Source organism: Lissotriton vulgaris, chromosome 2_1, assembly GCF_964263255.1.
Source record: "Lissotriton vulgaris chromosome 2_1, aLisVul1.2, whole genome shotgun sequence".
Taxonomy (NCBI): domain Eukaryota; kingdom Metazoa; phylum Chordata; class Amphibia; order Caudata; family Salamandridae; genus Lissotriton; species Lissotriton vulgaris.
The window spans coordinates 630056788-630080390 of NC_141687.1; the positions used below are offsets into that span (position 1 = coordinate 630056788).

The 23603-nt window shown below is 43.8% G+C and overlaps 1 protein-coding gene across 8 annotated transcripts in view; it reads left to right on the forward strand.

Moving 5' to 3' along the window:
* Window positions 1-7041: 7041 nt before the first annotated feature.
* CAP1 (cyclase associated actin cytoskeleton regulatory protein 1) overlaps window positions 7042-23603 on the forward strand; it is a 48328-nt gene continuing 31766 nt past the window's right edge. For 2 of the 8 annotated variants that reach the window (XM_086955778.1, XM_086955783.1), the window contains exon 1: window positions 7042-7121. The gene's annotated coding sequence lies outside the window, so the exon portion shown is untranslated. Of the gene's footprint in view, window positions 7122-10247; window positions 10441-23603 lie in introns of those variants that run through there. The other 6 variants (XM_086955781.1, XM_086955785.1, XM_086955777.1 and 3 more) reach the window with 4 other exon arrangements.

The window sequence follows — 23603 nt, forward strand, 5'->3', positions numbered from 1 at the left end:
CCTTGTTATATCTAAAGCAGATGCTCTAACTATAGGTGACCCTATTCAAGTAGACTGGTCCGACCACTTCCTCATCCCCTTCTCTCTGCACCTATCTCACTCTGTAACTCTTGGCCAACCTAAAGGGACTACTACCTGGTTCCGTAACAGGAAAAAGGTTGACCTTGACACTCTTTGCAATTCTGCTATGCTATCTCATCCAATGTTAGACCCTAATTCTGATGTCAATGATCTTACCTCCCAATACCTCTCCAGGCTGGCAGTTGAAATTAATAATGTTGCTCCACTTCAAAGCAAAAATAAAAGGCCTATTTCTTCTGCAACATGGTTCAATAAATCCCTTTATAAAGAAAGGAAGAACTTGAGATGCGTGGAGACACAATGGAGACAATCTCCATCCACCACTAATCTCTCTAATCTACGTTCCATAGAGATCAAAATACCACAAACACGTATTTGTGAAAAAGTGTCACACTTACGAACCCTCGACTCATCAAAAACACAAATTTCTCCCCCTCAACCATAAAGCCTGACGATCCTCCAAAGAAAGCAGCAGAATTTTCTATATTCTTTGATGAAAAAGTGAAACTACTGGTTGATCAGGTCACTCACCCTACCCCCCTAGAGGAGCTCAAATCCTCAGTCATTTGGCAGAATTTTTACGTCATCTCTGAGGATGCCCTGCTTAAAAGCATTCTTGAAACAAAACCCTCTAACCATTCTTTCTACCCCATTCCAAGTGATATCGCCAAAGACTTCTACAACCACACTCTCTCTTTCCTATTGGACCAGTCTGGTTAACCTCTTCCTCAGCCAAGGCTCCCTTCCTGTTGCCCTTAAAACAGGTCAGATTACCCTACTTCTTAAAAAAACCCTCTGCTGATGCGAATGACCTCAACAACTTCGGCCCCATCACCAACATCCCTTTTCTTGCAAAAATCACAGAAAGATGTGTAGCAAAACAACTTTCCATACATATCAAGGATAACAATCCTCTCGACGAAATCCAATCTGGCTTCATGCAAGACTGCAACCCTGAAACACCCCTGCTGCAAGTGATCGAAGACGCCCTGCGTGTTCTTTACCCGAGGGAGTCTTGTTTTGTGTTTGGGGCAAAAAGAAATGATCATATCAGACACATACTGTTTTTGAAAGCTTACCATTGAAGCAAGGTCAATCTACAAGATGGCCTGTATCACCTACAAAGCCCTGCACACTTCCTCCCCTTGATACCTGGCGAATAAACTTAAAATCTCTGGCGGTTCTAGACCTTCACGTAATGCTGAAAACTTACTGCTTGAGCAGCCTACCTTCAAAAAAGAAAGATCGATGACTCAATCCTTCTCAGGCAATGCAGTTAGAATTTAGAACTCGCTTCCTCCATTTCGCCGTACCACCACCTCTACCCAGACTTTCAAAACGGATCTCAAATCTCTTCTCTTCTAAAACTAATACATCCCTTTTCATGTCCCTCAAGGCCGCTTGGCATTCTCTTGATGTTCTAAGTTCTAACAATGCTGTAAATATGTTTTCTATGCTTGTGCTAACGTAATCCCAATGTTTTTGTTTTGTTTTGTTGCTGTAATTGCCACCTCTTATTTTATTTTTTCAACGTTGCCGTTTGTGCCTGTAACGCATGTAAGTTTGTAAATCTCCTCATGTAACGTACTTGACTCTATTGTAAATCGCTCTGACACCTTTGGGTAAAGTCCACGCTATATAAAATTGCATAAATAAATACATTCTGGGATTTATAGTCTTAGTTACCCAGTAAAATCAGGACTACAAGTCCCAGAATTATTAGAAAAAACGAGACTTAACTAAAAAGTCAAGCATGACCCTGAAAAACGAAGTAGCTGTGCCGTATAAAAGTACTAGTTAGGTATGTTTCACCATTTCTTACAGCTATCCACTGTGCAACAGTACATCAAATGTTGCACATAGACATCAAAAACTATTTTTTTTTTATAAACCCAATCTTTTTTTTTTTTTTTATTGAGAATCCATGAAGACATAACAAAACACAACACAGCACAGTAGATAAGAAACAATAAGGAACACAGCAAACGATTTTGTTGTAATATTTTGAGCCACATAAACCATAAATTAAAAAAACAGACAAAAATGTAAGGAATTACATATACATATGAAGGAGATACAACTATTATATAAGAAACTTAACGGGCCGTTCAGCAAAATAAAGTTAACACAATTTATACTTCCATATAGGCCACAACCGGGCCCCAAATCTTGCGACCTAATTTCATTTTCCGTCTCCCTTTGATAGCATACAAACTATACTCCAAGTTAAATATTGACAAAAATCTTGCTCTCCGTAGTTCAAAAGAAGGAGCCTCCTTTTGCAGCCACATTGAAGCTATACAAAGTCTAGCCACAGCTGTAGCTAGAAAAATCAAATATCGAGATTTGCGTCTAATTGATCATTTGCCATTCCCTCCGCCAACCCCAACAATACCTGCGCTGTAGATAATTGTACAGGTCCATCCAAAATCTCAGTTAAAAACTTTTTTAATATGACAAAAAAGAGTGGTCAAATGCCCGCACATATAAAAGACATGTACCACATCGGCAGCGTCAAACCCACAGCCAAAACACTTTCCCTCATTAGGTATCCCCCACTTACATATTTTAACTGGGGTGTAAAATAAATCAAAAATTGTCTTATAGTGCTGGGCAGAAAAATTTGCAGACAAAAACAATTTCCCAGCTAATTCGATCGAAGTTTCTAACCTCGTACCAGAGCATCCCAACCTGATGTCCCATTTGCGGTTTTGAGCCTCAAGATCGTTCTCAGAAGTATCCAACAGCATAGTATATAATGTACTAATCCGTGCCCTTTTCCTCACTGTCTCATTGAGGGGATTAGCCTGAATTTCCCATCGGGCTTTAATCAAATAGTCCCCAACTTGTAAATATTTTAAAAAATCAGATTGAGACAGGTGAAAATGCTCCCTTAGTGAATCAAAAGACATTAGACCCTCGTTATCAAATAAAACTCTGATAAGACAAATCCCTTTATCGCGCCAATTATCCACCACACTATCCCAAAATACCGATGGTAAAAGAGTAGTTATATTTAACGGGGTATACCAAGATACCCTTTCCATCTTATACCTCTTCCTGACAGCTAACCACACCCGGTAAGCAGCATTCAAAACTTTGAATCTGGTTCGCTTATAGTAACTCCTATCAAGATCTATAAAAAGCCGATTTTTTGCATCGCTGCCCAACAACATTTGGTATATAGAAGGGGATTCAGCCATGCTAGTTGGTTCTGCCCCAGTTAGTAATATATTCATATGCTGTAGCATACAAACATAATAATACAACGTAAAATCTCGGACCGCCCAGCCTCCTTGTGGCCGCGGTAGGATCATATATCGCAGAGCTCTTCGCGCTTTACCCTAAGCCCATAAGAACATTGCACATAAAGATTGTAATAAAGCAAGATTGACACGGGAAATCTCCAACGGCACAGAGCGAAAGTATAATATTTTTGGTAAAATTACCATTTTAAGAACATTACATCTGCCAACCATGGACAGATGTAAACGCTCACATTGATCCAATTGTTTGCGTGCAGCCAACAATAATCTTGCCCAGTTAACCTCAACCAGTGCCCTCAAACATACCCGAATCAATATCCCCAGATAAGATACCTCGTTCAAAACCCTTTGGTCATCAAATGCCTCTATATTCTCGCAGAGAATTTGTATCTTAGATGTATTTCATTTATATCCTGACACATCCCCATATTGATATAGGTGGGATGAAATAATAAACCCCTCACTCACCGACCTGGTCGGTGACATGCTTCATCATCGGGGCCACCTTGACAGCCGAGTGCCGTCAAGGTGTGCTGCAACACCTGGGATACAGTGGAGCGGGTATGTGAGTGATGAATGTAGAAAAAAGGGTCAGTGAGTTAAAAATTGTCCTGGTATGGCTTATACAAAATTTTTATTCTAAGACTACTGGTTACATTAAAATGCAGAAAACCTGTAAAGAAAAAGGGATCATAAGTCATCAAAACTAGTTACGTGCCTGCAATGATCCCTTTTTCTTTACAGGTTTTCTGCATTTTAATGTAACCACTTCTGGGTTACCTTCTCTTCGCCCTTTTAACAACTAGTTATTTGGGAACAAAGGGTTGCAGGTATGGCAGGGTGTTAGTGTACCCTGACCACCCAACTCCTTTATTTTTGGTCCTGAAGAAAAAACGGTAATTTCCCTATGGTTTGAAACATGTAGACCTCACACATATCACAGATACATTTGGTCTTAATTAAGCCTTCACTGTATCGACACACACTGTTTTTATTATTGTCCAGTAGTCTTAGAATAAAAATTTTGTATAAGCCATACCAGGACAATTTTTAACTCACTGACCCTTTTTTCTACATTCATCACTCACATACCCGCTCCACTGTATCCCAGGTGTTGCAGCACACCTTGACGGCACTCGGCTGTCAAGGTGGCCCCGATGATGAAGCATGTCACCGACCAGGTCGGTGAGTGAGGGGTTTATTAAAAACAAAGAAGGACTTCTTCTTTTTCTTCATTAGAATTTCATCCCACCTATATCGCTCTTTAGCCTTATCTATGGTGGTACTCCTACTGTTTGTTATATAGTTACCTATCCAGGGGATCGGGAGTACCCTTCCGTCCACCGAGGTGGATAAAATCCCTCCGCTCTCCATTTCTGTTTATAATACATCCCCATATTGTGCAGCAAGTGATTCAATCTCAGGCATAGCGGTTGATGGATTAGGAGTTACTACCGCAATATCATCTGCGTAGGCGAACACGCGGTATTGATCTTGCCTCAATATTACAGATTCGATCCTGGAACTATATTCTAGTATTTTTAAAAACGAGTCAATGTATAAAGAAAACAATAGGGGGAGCAAGGGCATCCCTGCCTCCTCCCACATGTGATTTGCACAGGTTTGGATTCCAAACCCATTACACAAATTCGAGCGACAGGTTGGCGATATAGTCTTTGTAAAGCAGAAACAAACCGTTGTCTGAACCCCCGACGAATCATCACTCCCCACAAAAATCCACAAGCGACACGATCAAAAGCCTTCTCGGCATCTAATAATATGAGACTAAATGGATCCCCCCTACAGTTTGCACTATCCAACAATGTTATGACTATTAATAGGATTTGTCGTCCTCCGCTTGGGGATAAATCTGTGTTGTCGAATCGAGACTAACGGCGTTATGACTTCCGCCAACCGGGTCGCAAGGATTTTTGAGTAGATCTTTCCATCCGCATTCAAAAGGGAGATTGGGCGGTATGAAGCCGGATGTTCAGGGGGCTTGTCTTTTTTTTTTTTTAAATACTACAATGCTGGCTTCATCCCAAGTTAACAGGGACACACATGTCTGAGCAAGTATGAATGTAGCTAACATATCATGCTTCAAAACTCCAAAAAAGGTTTTATAGATCTCAAGTGGGAGTTTGTCCGGCCCAGCGGCTTTACCAGATGCTAATTCGTTTACAGCTCTTTCTAATTCTTCCAAAGTAATAGGGGGCTCCAATTTCTCTGCTTCCGAATCCCCCAAATTATTATCACAAAACCGATGTATCAGAGCTTCCCCCTTTTGAGAATCATACTCTTCCCCAGTTTACAAGGCCTCATAAAAATCATGGAAAACCTCAAGAATCCCAGCCTAAGATTCCACAAGATTCCCTGTAGAATCAACCATTGAACTAATACTCTGGGCGGCCTCTTTTGCTTTAAGTTTTTGTGCAAGACACCGTCCGCTAGACTCCCCATATTTATAATTCAATAGTTTCTTAGCTAAGTATTTCTTCGCCGAATCTTGGCTCCAATGAAGGTTGACTTTAGCCTTACACTTAGCCACCTCAGATAAGAGATTGCTGATATCAGAGCCGCCTTATATCCCCACCATATGTTTTCTATGCTTGTGCTAACCTAATCCCAATGTTTTTGTTTTGTTTTCTTGCTGTGATTGCCACCTCTTATTTTATTTTTTCAACGTTCCTGTTTGTGCCTGTAACGCATGTAAGTTTGTAAATCTCCTCATGTAACATACTTGACTCTATTGTAAATCGCTCTGACACCTTTGGGTAAAGTCCAAGCTATATAAAATTGCATAAATAAATACATTCTGGGATTTATAGTCTTAGTTACCCAGTAAAATCAGGACTACAAGTCCCAGAATCCTTAGAAAAAACGAGACTTAACTAAAAAGTCAAGCATGACCCTGAAAAACGAAGTAGCTGTGCCGTATAAAAGTACTAGTTAGGTATGTTTCACCATTCCTTACAGCTGTCCACTGTGCAACAGTACGTCAAATGTTGCAAATAGACATCAGCATTTTTTTTTTTTAAACCCAATCTTTAATGGCGGGCGCGCAACCGCAATAACTACCTAAAACCCTTGGTGAGGGAGGAACAGAAAAGTGATCCCCTCCCAAGATGGTACCAGCATAGTGACTAAATAAATCGTAATTTCGATGGCCAAACCCTTCGTTCTGAAGTGCTGTTTGAGACCTTATAAGGGCCGAGGAGCTTGTCTGAGATCCCGCCTTCGCTAAAGGATACGAATGGAAAAGGGACAAGCGTCGCTGTGATCCGGAAGCGGCCATCTTTGGTGGGAAGAACATGTTTTAGCATTTTGATAATAATTATTCAGTATTTTTCCAATATAGGCACATTATTACAAAACGCGAAATTCTAATCCTGTCTCTCGGTCTACAATGCTAAATTCCGTAGTAACTTCAGGCACTCCACACCACTCAGTTATTGATGCACAACACTTGCCCTCTTACTGAAAAAGTACCATATCCCGACCATAAAACCAACCCACGATATTTCAGTAACTCCTCCTCGTACACGCCCTCGCTTCTTCCACACCTCCTATTCCCCTCCGGCCCCACATTACCCTGCGCGCCTAGCCCCACCCTCCTGTCACCCACCCCTCTTGCCCCACCCTCTAGTACGCCACGCCGGGGATGCCGGGAGGGCGGTGGGTGCCGGAAGTGTTTGCAGTCTGAAGTAACAGCGACCGAGAAGGAGGTGAGGGGGAGAGCCGAGGAGGGAGTGGAACCCCGTGGGTGCAGTCCAGGTGGAGGAGGGATACGTGGCACGGGGGGGGGGGATTGTGGCCAGCACTGGCTGGAGGGGCAGCAGGGTGGGTGAATAACACTGTGCTGCACTTGGTTAGAGGGCTGCGGTGGAGGCATTTATGATCAGGATGAGGCGAAGGTGCAGGAGGTGGCAGCGTCCAGGAAATGGGCATGTAAAGCGTTAGCATCGAGTTGATGACATGATGGGTGGGGGGGGGGACTCGTGAAGGCATTAGAATGAGGAGTGGAGAGGAAAGGCAAGAATGGAGCTGTAGTAGGAGAGGGCATGAGAAGTGAGCGGTATCTCGAGCAGTGTGGGTGGACTAGAAGGTAATGGGCGTTGTCACTGGAGCGGCGAGGTAGTGTTTAAAGAGAGGGGAAGTGAAATAGGTGTAGCACAGTGTGTAGACGAAAAGAGTACGGTGCCCCCTAAAGTCTTCCCGTTTCCTGCCTTCGCCTTATAAGTATACCATAAGTAGTTTACGACTTTATTCTTCCTTTCCTTGTTCTGTTCCTCCATCCTCCTTCCTAGACCCTGTGACCACATCTTTATTGTCTGAATCATTCTGAATCGTGTTCGTGTCATAACTATGCAGACCTTTAGTGCTGCTACATCTGAACGTTGACTTCATAGTGTCCTGTGTTATTCTCTGACGCCTTTGCCTGCCAGTATTGTACCTTCCTGTCTACTAGATTTCCTTTTGGCGTATGAATGTCTCTTTAATGGCTTTATGGTTGTCTTGTTTTTGTTGTCTGCCTCCAGACTCTCTTTATCGTCCTGGAGATGTATTTCATAGGACTGGTCATGATGCTCCAGGTGTGCCATCTAGAACCGCACACAATTCTCCAGATGAGTACTATAAAATATGCTGTGATTCTTGCCCGGATCTGGACATGATGCCCAGGCTTGGTCTCTGTACTTGGATGGCGTAAGCCTGGAGCACTGCTTACATTGGTTTATAGAGGACTTGGGGCAGTGATCCATTTTGGTGAGGAAACATGTTTCCAGAGAAGCATATACTAGTGTGACTCACTGCATAGCACCGGTACAGTTGGGCGTAACTGTATGATGAGTTCTTGTGTACTTTGATTATAGGTATATCCCAAAAGGCCATGCTGCTTGCGCATATTCCACCTGTGCATGAAGGGGCAAGCCTGGGAAGTGCCAGCGCCACATTAATCTGATAGCCACACTATATCACATGAAACGCCTCAAAGGAACATATGGAGCAGTTCCAAGCTACCAGCATGGTAAAAACCAAATAACTGCACGTCTGCCTCTTACACTTAATCATCCAACACTGCTACGCCTTGTGTCCCATACCATGATAACCGCACCTCAGTGGTCGTTACGCACAACATGGAAGCACTTCCCACATGGAATCAAAACCGAAAGAACAACCTTCTATCCACACTCCCGACAAGGTGTAGTGTAGTGCTTATAAAGGCAAGCACTTCAGCGCCCCACATAAGGTGAAGTGTTTCAATTGGCAAAAGATTAGTTGGGGGATCAAGAGGCTTGGCATGAGCTAAGTGCACTGTTTCATTGTGCGAAAATTGAGTAAACCTAATTTCTGTTTGCTCTGGTATCTAACTCACAACGTGATGTAGGAAATAGGAGCAATGGGGATAGGTTGTTGCTATTTAGACTGCGATGGGATAGGATAGTACTCGATATGGCAATACCAATAAGAATTCAAATCTGTAACTCTATTTAAATGTTTGATTTTTCGACACACTGCAAAAGCATGTGTTGGATACTGTTCTGCTCAGCTGACAGCTACTACAAGAACACAGTTTTGGTTTGTATTTTTATTTTTTAGTTCATAGTATTTCTATTGAATTGTTTAAGCATGGAGTTAGTTTGTCGAGGCCTTGATGCTGTAATAGGAGCATGTATTATTTTACCATCATTTCGATTTATGTTGGGTGACGTGCGTTGTTAAAGAGTGACAAGAGGGCTAAAGACGTTTTTGCCCGTGTCTGGTGAAAAAAGATAGATGGATATCTCGACGGGATGCACCCATAATTCAAGGTATTCATGTATATTCTAGCCTGGCATTGTAAGTGTTTTTGGTGACTTAAGGAGACGAGGGGAGATTTTCGGCAGTGAGCTTAGCTCTCTACAGCGCTGCTTCGCAGTCTGAGGCGCTAACTCGACCTCACACTTGGACGCAGCGGCCACACCGCCCGCCCCTCCTTCGGGGAAGGCGCGAGTGGTTTTGCGTGTTAGTCCCTAGAGCAGGAAGTCAGATTGTGGTTTTCTTGCAAGCTTGCAACACTTCCCTTTTTTTTCTTCCTTGAAACGTTGCTCTTTTTTGGGGAAACCTATTACGAGCCTTAATTGTGTTTGTGGGGCATGATCAGTGTTTTGATAGCCAGGTTGGATCAGGATGGAAGTACGGACATGTCCTGAGGCGATGAGCGGCGGATTATGGATTGAAATGTTAGTGCAGTGGGAGTGTACTAAACACTGTTCTTTAATTGGTTACAGGATGTGCTGCACGTGTAGCATGGGGCCCCAGTGCTTTAAATGGGCCGGTACGGAGTGCCGGCATTTTTTTTTTTTTAGAGAGAGAATATACCGGCTCTTTTCAAAACCAAGCAGGTACTCTGATACGGAGTACCTGCGCTTCTATTTTCCCATTTCAAGCTCTGAGCGTGGCGTCAGGTTGCGGGATCATAAATACTTTACAGTTGGTATGGCTTAAGGTTGGTGCGACACGCCTCATACTGTCGCTGTAGTTTGTGAGGTTGGGAAACAGCCGTGTTATCCTTAAACCATGAGTTGGAGGAGCTGCTCACTGTACATGGCTCGAGTTTAGGGCTTCACACCAATTTGTGAGGTTGATGTGAAGGCATTCGTACTTTTGCTGTGGTTTGTGCGTTTGGGATGCGGTTGTGTTCAATCTTGTGCATCACTTCTTCTGCCCGGGCGTGACACAGTTTAGAGGCCAAAGACCCGATTCTGTGGGACTGGACGTGCTCTGACAGGCCTATGGATCTTATGGAATGTGGGACTGGGTACTTTACGTGGGTCTCGGTGCTGCAACGTGTTTTTGCATCATTTGGTATGCGGCTCTTCCTGCCTTTTGTGCCTTCAGGCTACCGTTTGATCCTTCCAGACTCGAGCTGATAATCCAGATCTGCTCACCAAAGAGCTTGTCCTGGAGAGGGGTTAATTCCTGCGCTGGGCAGCTGGCGAGGGTCCGGCTGCTGTGAGGCTCCCACACTGCAGTCTTCGCTCTGCCTTTCTTGGCTGGGGAAGCTGGTCTCCTCTGCGGCCCTCCGTGCTGCTGTCAGCAGAGCCACTGGAAGGTAAGACCTCTCTGTGCTGGATTCCCTGCTGTAATTGGTTCCCTTCTAATATCAGTCCAAAGAAAGGTGGTACAGGACACCATCTTTCTTCTAACAATAGCACATATGACAGGGTCCCTACTGTGCCAGTGTCCCTGGGCAGGTGATATAGAAGGGGTCAGGCATTGCAGACCCCCTGCTTTGTGGTCCATTGTTGAATACTGCATAATATGCTGTGCTCCTGTCTACAGGCAGTCATTTGTCCTGCCCCCTGGTCCACACGCGGTATTACTAAATGGAAGGGGGACCCCCAGTTAATTATGGGCAGGTAGGCGGGGAAAATACAAATACAAAGTAGAGACGATACCAAATATATATTTATCATGTTCTGATATGATTATTTGAATTGTTTTTTGGTCTAATGAGAAAGGAAAGAAATACTGATAGAGCGCGCCGGTCACCCAACTCAGATTACCATACTCACCTGGGCCCATAAACAACATATGATGAGATTTTAATCAGGTAACCTGTGCACTTGCTCTAATCAGTGATTTATAATTTTCATTTAGGACCAATACCATTGACTTACCAATCTTCATCATCAGTACCTAGAGTCCTAAGGGATCAAAGGTGTTAGAATAATAGGTAAAATAAGAACATTTGCACTCATAAAATAACCACAACTCGGAAAAGGTTTAAGCTCATTATCTAAAATCTTAAAAATGTCATAATCCAAGCATTGAATAATAGAAAATTATCAATTTTGGAAAATAACGATTAGAATGAAAATATGCAAAGTTTTTATAAAGCAGTCTTTACGCATTTGACATAAGGGTAGGAAGAGAGAAGGAAACAGTACAATGACATAGCCACATTGAATAGTTACCTAAAATGGTGTGAAGAGCTAACCCTGGCCACAGGTCAGTTTAAAGGACAGAACCCCGAAAGTGCAGGCACCATAAAGGCAAGCAGGTGCAGATCAGAATTAGGACAGATAAAGCCAAATTGGATCAGGACAGGACCACCACAGGCTAAGACCGGCACCCACAGTTAAAGTTGCAACGCCTTTGTTACTCCCTCTCTGCAGCTAACAGCCAGAACCCGGTAAGAGTTATCGATCTCTCTGACCAAGTGCTTCGCCAGTACTTCAGCTCTCAAACCTTCTGACAGAGGGCTCCGCCAGCACCTCTGCTCCCGATCACCTATTGAGTGCGTTGGGTCAGTGACAGGTCAGTTATTCGGACAAGTCGGACAAATTAACTAACTAAGCCAACACTAGTTATACTATTTTCTAGGTCAGTGTACCACCCCCCAATGTTGCAAGTGTAAGGATCCCCAATTTTAATTGTACAAAAGAATGAGGAGAGGTCATCACACCATACCAAAATGAAACTTTTTAGAATGAATGTTGATGTTTGCGTTCCCGCCCATAATTTTATTTTCCCACGTATGTTTTATTCCACCCGGCAGTTAATGTATCGATAATGATTACAATGTAGTCCATATTTTAGTTCAGCTTCCTTCACAGGGGTCAGGAGTTGACGTTCCCATGTACATCTTCTAGCAAGTTAGAGGTTGGCCGAGTTTCAAAGGTCAGTGCTTCATGGACTTGAGCTTTTCTGCGCAGTCGCAGTTCCTCCAAAGATGGAGTTCAGAAATATGTCAGGCCCAAAGTTCGATACACATGAGAAATAGAAAATAAACCTTTTTAGAACAAAGATACTGGATACCACTTATCCCTACTCTATTCCCATTACTTTATATTAACTATTGCGTTAAAAATTAGGCATAACAGCTTAGCAAAAGCAGCAGTGCAAGCTTCATGCATGCTGTAACACAGAGCAGCCATCTTAGTTTTAATGCGCAGAAGCAAAAGATTCCCTCCAAAGCAAAGAGTACGTCATGTCACGTGAGTGTGACAGACGCATGCGCAGTAAGAAATCCCGCATTACGTGCGAATCCTTGCTCCATCAGGGGGTTTCTGAATTTATCAAAATACCTCTTTGTTAGGCCTAAAATTGAATCTGACTGACAGGTATTCTCTCCACATGCGATATTATACAGTGTTCGCTGTACTCTGTCCAGTGGCAGGCATCATGCAGCTTCCCTTGTCTTCCGTTTCATGGACAGGAATCGCAGAACCCTAATGTGCTTGGGTCCATGGGCTAATATTGAAGGGTCTAATATCACCGATCCACATGCGTGTCTCTTACTGTCCCCTGACCCAGGGGCGGAGTTACAGGGAACCTGCAGTGCTGTCACCTGTTGCAGGTATTATAACCACCACCTGCTCAATCCATAGGAAAACACTGGCAAGGCCCAGTTTGCTACAGCTACCTGTGGTGGCTTGTGTTCCCATTCAGAGGGGTTGTGGTCAGGCAGTTATTGCTGCACAGTTCAGATTGGAGCAGAAAGAAGGCTGTTTTTCTTAGACCTAATGCCTATCAACAATGGCACAATAAGCAAAAACAGTGGTCTGGAATGCATCGGAGAGTAAGGTATAGAGAATACCATTACATTGAGCATTCCAGCCATCATATTTTTTCACTTTATGTAGCTTGCCAGTTGGTGAGATACAAGCCTGGTAGTGTGTTCCACCGCCAGACTGCCTAATTGATGTATTTCTGTCAGTTTCCTCTTGAGGATCCTGATATTTTCTGAGACAAGTTTAAACAAACATTGGCAAAGCCAATAGCTATTGTTTTTTGTTAGGCGAAGTGTTTGCTAATGGTGAAACAGGTTTTGTCTGTTGCCCCTGCCAGGCCTACAGAGAGAATCCCTTTCAGGAGGGCCACAGGCAACCAGGAGATACTGGGTGTCAGCTGTGGCGGCTGGGGTCATTTGCCTCTGATGACTTGGGGTCTGTCGACCATGACTCTGCAAAACTAAGCCTAGTAAAATTGATCCAGCACTTTACTATCATTAGTAGTGATAGGAAGCAGTCACAGGCTTCTGAGACGGGTAGTGTGGTGGGATGCAATCTCAGAACTCGACTATTGCCCAGCTGCACAATAATTGATTGTCCAACCCAGTGTTTTACTCTAGTAAAATAAAATTACTACACATTTAAATCTAATACTCACATAACATGTAGTGGATACAAACAACACACCTGCACTTGATCTACTGTGCCATAGATTCTGCTCCCACCTCACCCCTTCTCCTGGCTGCCCGCTCCCTCTCAACCTTCCTTCCTCCCTCTCTCCTTTGGTAATTCTAGGCTTGTCTCCTCGAGAGGTTTAGAATTTCTACTGGGCACGTGTCAAGGCTTCCATGCAGATTACCTTTTAAATCCATATGTCGATCTCAGTTATTGAAAAGTCCCCTATCAGCAGTGTGGCACCACAGCACAGACATCGGAGTTCTTTCCTGGCAACACACAACTCTTCGCTCTGCTTCTTGGAGAAGATGTGCTGACTGGAGTGAAAGCCTGTGATCCAGAGGAGGGGAGCATTAGAACATGAACAGGGGCCACACTCTGACAGACAGGCATGGACACTAGATGATGCAGCAGACTCCTGTGAGCAGTGAACTCTCCTCTGAGTCTTGGGTGAGGTCCTGCAGATGGGTGCTAAGAGTCTGGGATCACAGCAGCATGAGCACAGTTGTGGCATGGTCTTTGTTTACTGCTGCAGGATTCACCTGGAGCACAGTCAGTTCAGTTCAAAAGCTTTTATTCGATTTGTACATACAAATCATACAAGCAGAAATACATAATTGAAATATTAAAAAAATCGCCATATAATCATTCCTAAAAAGAAAAAAAAAGCTAAAGTGCATCAAATAGAAAGTGATCATGCCTCTATAGGTCAACATATTATTATAAAATACGAACATTCTTACATTGACTAGCTGGGGATCAGTAGGAGTTACTCACTAGGCTTTTCATGGGAACTGTACATTAAAATTATTAAGTAATCATTCAATACTGTGGACCTCTTCATGTTTAATAATACCTTAATTACAGAAATTGATTAAAAATGAAAGCATATATATACAGACAGGAGTGTTTAACAGTAATATCATCATAAACAGATCCTGGCAGCTGTATAGCATAAGTACAGACAGGTACGTAAACAACATTATAATACAATACTTTTCCTGGCAGCTGTACATTTTAAAATAAAAGTAGCCAAAAAGAAACAAGTCTCCTCGTTCTCTAATGAAGATAAAAATATCAATGCTGCGTGTGTGGTACAAATGTTATATTTGATAAAAATAGGTTTAAGGTATTTTAACCTAAAAAACTGATAAAATTTACAAAAAAGTAAGAAATGGCAACTACTCTGCCTGGAGGTGCTATCGCATGGACAGGGTATGTTTGAACTAGTTTTTGTGTTTGGAAAAGCAACCAAGTGGTGTACAATGCCCAATCTGACCCGTGTTAGGACATACTGGTGAGATTGCGTGTCACAAATACAAGATAGGATTGTAGTCCGGGGGCTAGATTTAAGTCTTTATAAAATTTCATAGTAACAAGATTGCCAACGGCTTTGTCTCGTTCGGCCTTACGAAAATTAAGGAACGTTATCTTAATTTCTTTTTTTGAAATGGAGACAACCTTTTCAGGCTCACGGAACACATCAATGTTAAAAAGAAGTAGATACCAACGATGAATGTATCTTAACCATAATACACGTGAGGAGTGATCCAAACCTATACAGTCAAGGATAATGTCCTTGGTGAATCGAGTCTCTGGCTTAGCCCAAATGGAACGCCACAATAAGAGTGGCCGAACTGCTGCTAAGTCAGAAATATACTCGATCCCAACTTCTTCATGGATCAACTGGATGGAGGCAGAAGGGGGAAGACATAACAACCTCCTTAAGAACTTGTTTTCCTCCTTCTGCAGGGAAATACCCTCACAGTGACCCCACACCCCTGCCCCATACAGAGCAGAGGAAACACAACATACATTGTATATGTTCATCATATCTAAGATACTTCGTGAGCCGAGTTTAGAGGCAAAACGAAATATGCTACTAGTGGACCGTAGCATTTTTATTTTTACGGCATCAAATTCCGCATTCCAAGACCCACTATTATTATATGTTATTCCCAGATAACAAAAGGACTTAACAGAAGTTAGCTTTTCCTTGTCAAGGAAGAAAGTATGCTTTACCTGCTTGGCTGCCTGACCACATGACATTACATATGTCTTAGTTTTATTCACACGAAGCCGCCTAGCTTGAATGAACTGCATGAAATTATCAATTAGGCGCTGTAGGCCCAACTGTGTTCGAGATAAAAGAACAGCGTCGTCCGCATAAAGTAACAGCGGAACAGGTTTACCATCAATCAAAGGGGCATCTGCTGGGATGTCGGTCAGGAATCGGTCAACACCATTAATAAAAAGGGAAAATAAAAGCGGGGCTAAAACACAACCCTGACGTATGCCCCGAGACACTCTAAAGAACGGGGTACATTCACCAAGGGTGCCATAGCGGACTTTACATGAAAGTTTTTCGTACAGTCTAGCTAAAAAATACACTATTTCCCTTGGTGCCCCTGCATCAAGCAGAACCTCCCAGAGGATGTTATGGTTAACCAAATCAAAAGCGCTGCTCAGATCAGCAAAACATAAAAAGAGGTTGCCACTTTTAGCCACAGTATATTTACTGATTAAAAGGTCCAGATTTACGCATTGGTCCAGTGTGCCCAGGCCTTTGCGAAAGCCATATTGGACTCTAGTTAAGATGTTAAAATCAGTTGCCCAGTCTTCTAGCCTCTTCAGCAAAATCCTACTCATCACCTTTACAGAGGCGTCCAGTAATGAAATTGGACGATAATTAGAGGCCTCTGACTTGTCACCTTTCTTATGTAAAGGAATGATGATCGATTGACCCCAAGTAGAAGGAAATTCACTTTCAGCCGCACAGTTAAAAACCCTCGTCAAAATGGGAGCCCATAACGCTGTTTCGTCTTTGTATAAATCCAGCGGAACCCCATCGGGGCCAGGGGCCTTGCCTCCTTTACTTAAAGAGATAGCTTCCTGGCATTCTTCTAGTGTTATAGCCATCGAGAGGGGCAACCATGGGTTTATATCTGGTGGTGATAACTCAGAGGTTGACCTTTCTGGATTGAATATTTTAGAAAAATGATTAACCCAGTCGCTACATGCCACGTATGAGGTCAATTCTGGGACATTTTCTTTATTGAGAAACGGGCTATTAATTGTTTCCCAATAGAGTTTACTATTTTTGGTCTCAGCAGCCTCCCTCAGCTTATCCCACGCCTCAGACTGTAATACCCTTTTCCTTTTATTAATAGCTGTTTTATAACGGGCCCTGAGGTATTGTATATCCGTCTTAACACGTGGTTTAGTGCCTAGCGCATTCTTTAGGTCGCGGAGGGCGACTATACATGTCTTATCAAACCACCCCTGCTTTGGACCACCATTGACTGACGGGGTCTTAGTAAAAATACCATCAATAATGCTATTCATAGATACAAAATAATCTATTAAGCAGCCAGAATTACTGTCATCATCCAAACAATAACTAATTTGATTCTTGCAAAGAGTAACGACCTCCTTCTGCTTGACTTTGGAATTTAAACCAGTCCATTTAACCCTTAGGCCCTTTGGTCTAGTAGGCACTATATCAGTTGTACATTTACCACCTGGAACCGATGAGGTACCATGCCCCAAGAGGGTAACACGTAGGCTATTGTGGTCACTGAGACTTTCTTCATTCACATACAAATCCGTGTAGGCTCCACTGCTAGACAGCAAAATATGATCTATAAATGAACCTGCACCTCTGCCTGTAAATGTAGGGCATATAATTGCCCGATTATTAACATTGCAGTTTAACAGGGTCATGTCTAGCGTGACTAGCATATTATTTAAAGTGGAACCATAACTGCAGTGTTGGAAGTGGGGAGAATCCTCCCTCCCCCCCTGGTCTCCCCAATGGCTATTTAATGCTGCATCGAAGCCACAGATGTTCCTATTAGACAGATGGCAGGGCTGCAAGTTAAAGTCAACAGCCCAAACCACCTCAGCCTTTCTTTTCGAGATATCAAAAGCCTTAATGATTTCCCTTTCTAGAGGCAGTAAAATATCCCCCCTAGTAGCATCAAAAATATTATTATAGAAATTAACAATGACTAAATCAATATTCTTCCTACACTCCACCCTAATAACTTGGCTGTATGTCCCCACGGTCGTGCTATATTTGACCGTACAGTCACACAGCTTGGTTGACACTAACAATAAAAGGCCCCCCTTAGCCCTACCCGAGCTAGATTTAGTTGCTCTAAGACAGAAGGATGCATACCCTTCGATGTTAATAGGGTCTGGACACCAAGTTTCCTGAAGTAGGATTAGGTCAAATCCCTCACCCAAAAAGCTGGTCCAAAAGGGTGTACCTAATTTGCCGGTAAGACCAGCGATGTTCCAAGAAATAAGAGAAATTCCTGCTGGTTTACCAGGATTACCAACAACAGCTAACTCCGGCTGATTTGCTGGTGGTAAAAAGGCAGGACCCTCTTCCCGAAAGATGGTAACTGGACTTAGGCTCGGGCTAGCAGTAGTTATACATATATCAGAGCTACCCTGATTACCTATGTACTGGGGAGGTATTGATAGTGACAATATAGTAGATTCGTGAGGTACAGCAAGGGGCGTGACAGAGGAAGAAGAACACTCCATATCAAGAAAGGGCTTAGGAATGTTTAGCTCCGGTGCTTCTAGAGGGCTAAGTCAGTCTACCTCATCTAGCACGGCATATCTATTTGGGTGGGCGAATTGTGAGGACATGGGGTCTTGGGAGTGGGGCGGGTCCTGCCACGTTTGTTGCCACGGATGTTTGTCTAATTGTGGTGGCTGAAAAGATTGCTGCCATTGGTAAGCAGACTGAGGTAAAGGTGGCGGGAAATGAAAAGGGTGTTGGCAGTGGGCTTTAACTTGATGCATAGGAAAAGGTGAGGCATTTGATAGCTGCTGCTGTAAATTAACGTAATGTGGGAAAAAAGGGGACGGATAAGGTGGTTGCAGCCAAGATTTAACGGCTTGCTGTGGAAAAAACCCCGGTCCACTGTTACTTTGAAAAGTGGAACAGGGAGGGTTAGGTCGTGCGGGCTTTGATAAAAAATACGACAAAGGAAGTGGTTTAATTTGGGTCGCAGGACCACTATTGGGTGCATTACATACATAGCTTGCTGCCCCTACATCCCTAAAGTTAACAGTTATTACGTCCCCTACTATTGATTTCTTACTTCTGCCCACCCAATCCCCTCTACGCACGGTAAGAATTTCACCGTTCATGTTATTAGGTAGGGGTTTATGTAGATGGAGCCATTGAGCACATTTATTTCTAAGCTCGGTAAACGTTTCTTTTACTCCCTCTTTCAATGGGGGAACTGCTGTCAACACAACAACAAAAGGAGAAACCTCTGGTGGTAAATTAATGGACCTGAAACGTGCCTGCTTTGGCTTAGGCCCTTCAGGTTTATTTATAAGAAGAGGTGCAGAGGTTGGATTGGGTTTCCCTGCTACTTCTTTAGCTTGAATAGTTGTGGTGGCAATATTAGCAACAACAGGGTGTTGATTCGCCTGAACGGGGACATTCTCCTTTGAAATCGGTACAGTTATTGGTTGAACGGAGTTGTTCACTGTTTGCGACGCAAGGGATATAACTGGGTTCCCAGGGGCTGCAATACCTTGAACCTTATTTGATACGTCTTTAGGGGACTGGATGCTCGTTAAACATTCAGAGGCTAATTCTGTAGTCCCTTGTAACTGAACATGCCCTTGTCCCTGCTTTTTTTGTGGCCATTTGGAGTGTATTAAGGAAGTAAGCCTATCCACTTTAGAAATTAAAGGTTTGATTTGTGCAGCTAAAGTGGCTTCAAGGTCTAGTTTTAAATCTATAACCATATTTTGCACCCAGCACGGAATACCTGATGTCATTTGTGGGGTGGGGAAGATCAAATTGTGATTCCTAACTGGTGCTTTTGTTTTACTTTTGCCCTTCGATGTAACCTTAGGAGGGTTAGGAGCCCTTCTCCGGGGAACAGTGGGTACAGGGGCTGTTTCCACATCATTAGACCCACTCAGACTCGGCTCCTCTTTGTCAGGTGACTGGCAGGTTTCTAGATCTGGTGTAACCTCCAGGTCTTCAAAAGACAGATCCGAGTCTGATGGGGCAACCGATAGATCAACAGTATTCGGTACAGTCGGAACACTGTTAGTAGGCATGGTTATAGGTAAGGAGCAATTATTCAAAGTCTGCACGGCAGGGGATTTAACCTTTGCCAAAGGGCCCAAGGATGAGCGCCTAGCGTTTGCAAGGTCCATAGAGACTCTTTTTTCCAATAATACAATACTTTGGTCAATAGTCTCGTGCACGCGTGAAATGAAAAGATCAATAGGTCCAGTCACCTGAGCTACCGCCGTAGCTTTTTTTGCGCAACTTCGAGTTCTGTTGCGTATGGTCGACATTTTAGACGTTATGGTTATCAAGGGCGAAGACACAAGAGTTCTGGGCCAGGGCCGTCCTCTGCCGTCCTTGAACGGCCTTAAACGGCCCGCTCTTTGCCCGGTCTTCGCCCCGGTAGTCGCCCCGCGCGCGTCCCGCGTCGCGGTAGATCTGAGGCCAGCAATGAAGGGGGAGGCTAGGGGCGTGGCCGCCGGGGGAAGAGGCAGCAGCTGTGTGCAGCTGAGGCTGCTGGACCTCGCAGTCCCCCGGTAGGCTCCACGCACAATCTGTTGATTCAATCCTCAACCTGGGAGCGCGTTACTCACCACGGACTGTGGATCCGCTCACACCAGGGAGGACGGGGCAAAAGAGGCGTTGAGCGGCACCCGCGAAGCGGGTGTCGCGAACAGTTGCAGGAGATGCAGGAAGCAAGGAAGCACACAGCACGAGTCTGGCTCCTCACGGATAGCAGGTAAGCCCAGAAATTTCAAAATGCATTAACCATTGTAATTCATCACAAAACGGATGTATTGCTCCGTGCCCCTACGATCCATACTTTGGCTATTCTTAGTTTCTTAGGCACACCTAAGTACCAACAACGTGTGAATTGACAACACAAACTAAGGACCCTTCGAATAGGGTGTAGTCTTCTTCCTGACTTCTGCCACGAACCACGCACACCCAAACAATATATGGAGCACAGTCATTGGTCACAGTGCACAATCCACATTGGACACATTTTTTGATAGTGGCAGTACAGTCCTGCTTGGACATAGTTTCTAGGTGGTGGCACGGTCTGCCTCTAGCATAATTCTTGGGTTCTGTGGCAGTCTTGGGCAGGGCTCTTGTCTACAGCTTCAATGACTGCTGTTCGTGATTCCCGCCTGAAACTGCTACAATGAAGAGACCGTGCCCACACCTCTCAGAGCATGTAGATAGATCACTCTCCACAATTTTCCTTCTTCTGACAGACCCATACTCCTCCCAGGGTCAACCTGCATCTGCTACTCCCTGTAGAGTCACACCTCCGGCAGGATTGGCAGGCCCTTTCCATCTTCCGGTTGGCAGGCTGGCTGCTAGGTGCTTCAGGGCAGAGATCCAGCTTCTTCCTGCTAGACAAGACTCCAGATGAAGTCCTTTCACTGCTGGGAAGCTTGCAGTCATGCAGACATCCGCTCTGGTTGCATAGCAGTCCTTAATTCTCCGCTGAGCACTCCCTTCCTTGGTGAAAAATAACTTGTAACTGGAACAACAAATGGGTCCAAGGCTCCCACTTTTATATAGTCAAAGCAGATCGAAGACGTGAATTCACTGTCTGCACTTTCACAGCCTATTTGGAGTGGTTCTCCTTTCAAGTGTCCTATACAGGATGCTTTCCAGACAGCACAGCGATTTTCTTCTCATTAGGGTAATCTCCAGCCTGGAGCATGTAATGTAAATGTAAATGTAAATTGATACTTGTATAGCGCACTACTCACCCGCAAGGGTCTCAAGGCGCTTGTACGAATACCGCTGTGGAACCCATCCTGGCTTTCCCTGTGAGGCGTCCACTCCTGGGCACCTCTCAGGTGGAGGCCAGCCATCCGTAGCGTTGTGGGGGCCGTTGTGGAGTTTAAGCAAGCTATTGCCCAGAGTTGCAGAGTGGGACTCCATGATTGGAATAGGCACCGAGGCGAGAATTATCAGGTCCGTGGAATTTTGAGCCCAAGACCCGCTGAGGCGGGGAATTGAACCCTGGTCCCGGGCTATACCTCTGCATCAGGGTCTGCCGCTCTAATCATTGTGCCACACTTCTCCCACAACAGATGCACAAAGAGTTGTGAACTTTTTGATCCTAGCCATCAGCACTGACAGAAGAGAGAAAAGGTTGAGCTCACAAGAAGGGGTACTTTTCACATTCACCCCCACCATCTACCAATTGTCACACTAATCAGAAGCCCCTCTCAGCAACAAGCCTATTTGAATTCCTGAAGGAGCCTTGCCTACTCTGTCCCCGCCTCAATGTGTAGGCCTCTTTCCCCCATTGTCAGAAAAGTCTGCATTATATTTCCACTGTTTGGAAAACAATCTCACCGCTATTGTGTGCCCAAGAACAGACCAGGGATTTCCAAAATGGTACCCACATGCCTCCATTTCTTTGGCTCACACACACCACGCATTTATCATAAAGTCACATACACAACATTATCATAAAGCCACATACACAACATACATATGAGATGTTAGCACTAGGATCTGGGTTCGTACACACAAGCAGAAAGCGAAATGAGGGGGCAGTAGACAGTTGCTGCAGTGACCTGGATGAAAATGGTCTGGTTTTACTATGGATTCACAAAACACAATAGGCTTCAACCATAGCTCTACATGCTGAACCCAGGAAAGGGACACTAGCACCCTGTGTGTAAATTGAATGAATGAATGCTTGGTGTGCCCCTTCAGGTCACAGTACGGCTCCAGGGCCTCACTTGTGCCAAGGAATGGGGTTTGGCCCTCTCTCTGTATGGTGCTCACTCGCACACTTTTAATCTCTCTAGGTTAGTGTAAAGCTAAAATGGGGAAAACAGGATACAAGGCACTCCGTCGTTGCAGGGGAACATGACTCTATATTATGTAGAGGACATTCCGACTAATGCACCAATAATAAATCAAGTTCATGGGCTACGATAATATGGAAGTTGGGAGTAGAGACCTTTTTTATGAACAGACATTAGCACAATTTGGCTGTACCTCGAAGAGTGTGATGAAAATGACTTACAAGATTTTTTGCACTATAAGTGGTGAACTTAGAGCATACAGAGCAAATATTACATAATAGATAACTTTGATAAGCAGCCAGTTTTATTCCTGGTCCTTTCTAGTCTTTACTTTGTGAAACAAATCCATTAATCCACCACTTTATTATCACAGCAGAGTAAGACAAAATAATTCACAAGGGTGATTAGTGTTTGGCATCCTATCTTTATAACACAGCAAGGCATCCAAACAACATGCCTTTCTTAAACGAAAATGTAATACATTAAAATGTTGTGTAAGCAAAATAAAACCATAAAAGAACACACAATGGGTCTCGATTACATCCTGCAGGCCATGTTGCATCCGCAGACTAACAAAATAACTAATTGGTGACTCTTAGCCAAAACATAATGGGAACACAAGTGAGCATTGTAACCATACATACAATTCGAGTAAACGTTTTGTTCACCCTTCATCAGAGACAGAAAGGCCGTATGTGTCTGAACTGGGGTGGTGTGGAGTGCAAAAAAACTATGGATTTAGGCCCAGATCTCTGTACTGGGGTGAATGTATGACATTGTTCTGCGTTCTGTCCATCAACTGTGGTTTTTGCATTAGTTGATAGTAGCAGGTTCTTTAATCGGCTGACTATAGCCAGACCTAAAAAGCAAATACAATGGTCCAGATCCCCACCCCAACCCAGACAGTGTTACTTCACTGCCGTGCTTTGAAGGTAAACGGTACTCTATTTTCTTATGGCAATTGTAACTGCTACACCTACGTTGATGCCTATGCCCTGCTGGTTTAACCTCTAAATTCTCTTATTTTTTTTTTTTTTAAATATGCTCCTTCAAATATCTCCAGTCTTTGTGAGAGCAAAGATGAGTGTTTCTATATTCAGTTTCTTCCATAGGAAACCTCCAGGTACTGGTGAGTGGGCTTTCCACGATACAGTAGCAGCATGGGCATCAGGGAGGGGTTACCCACAGCAACCTTCTCTCATGTGCTCAGGCCCCAGTCTAAGAGGCG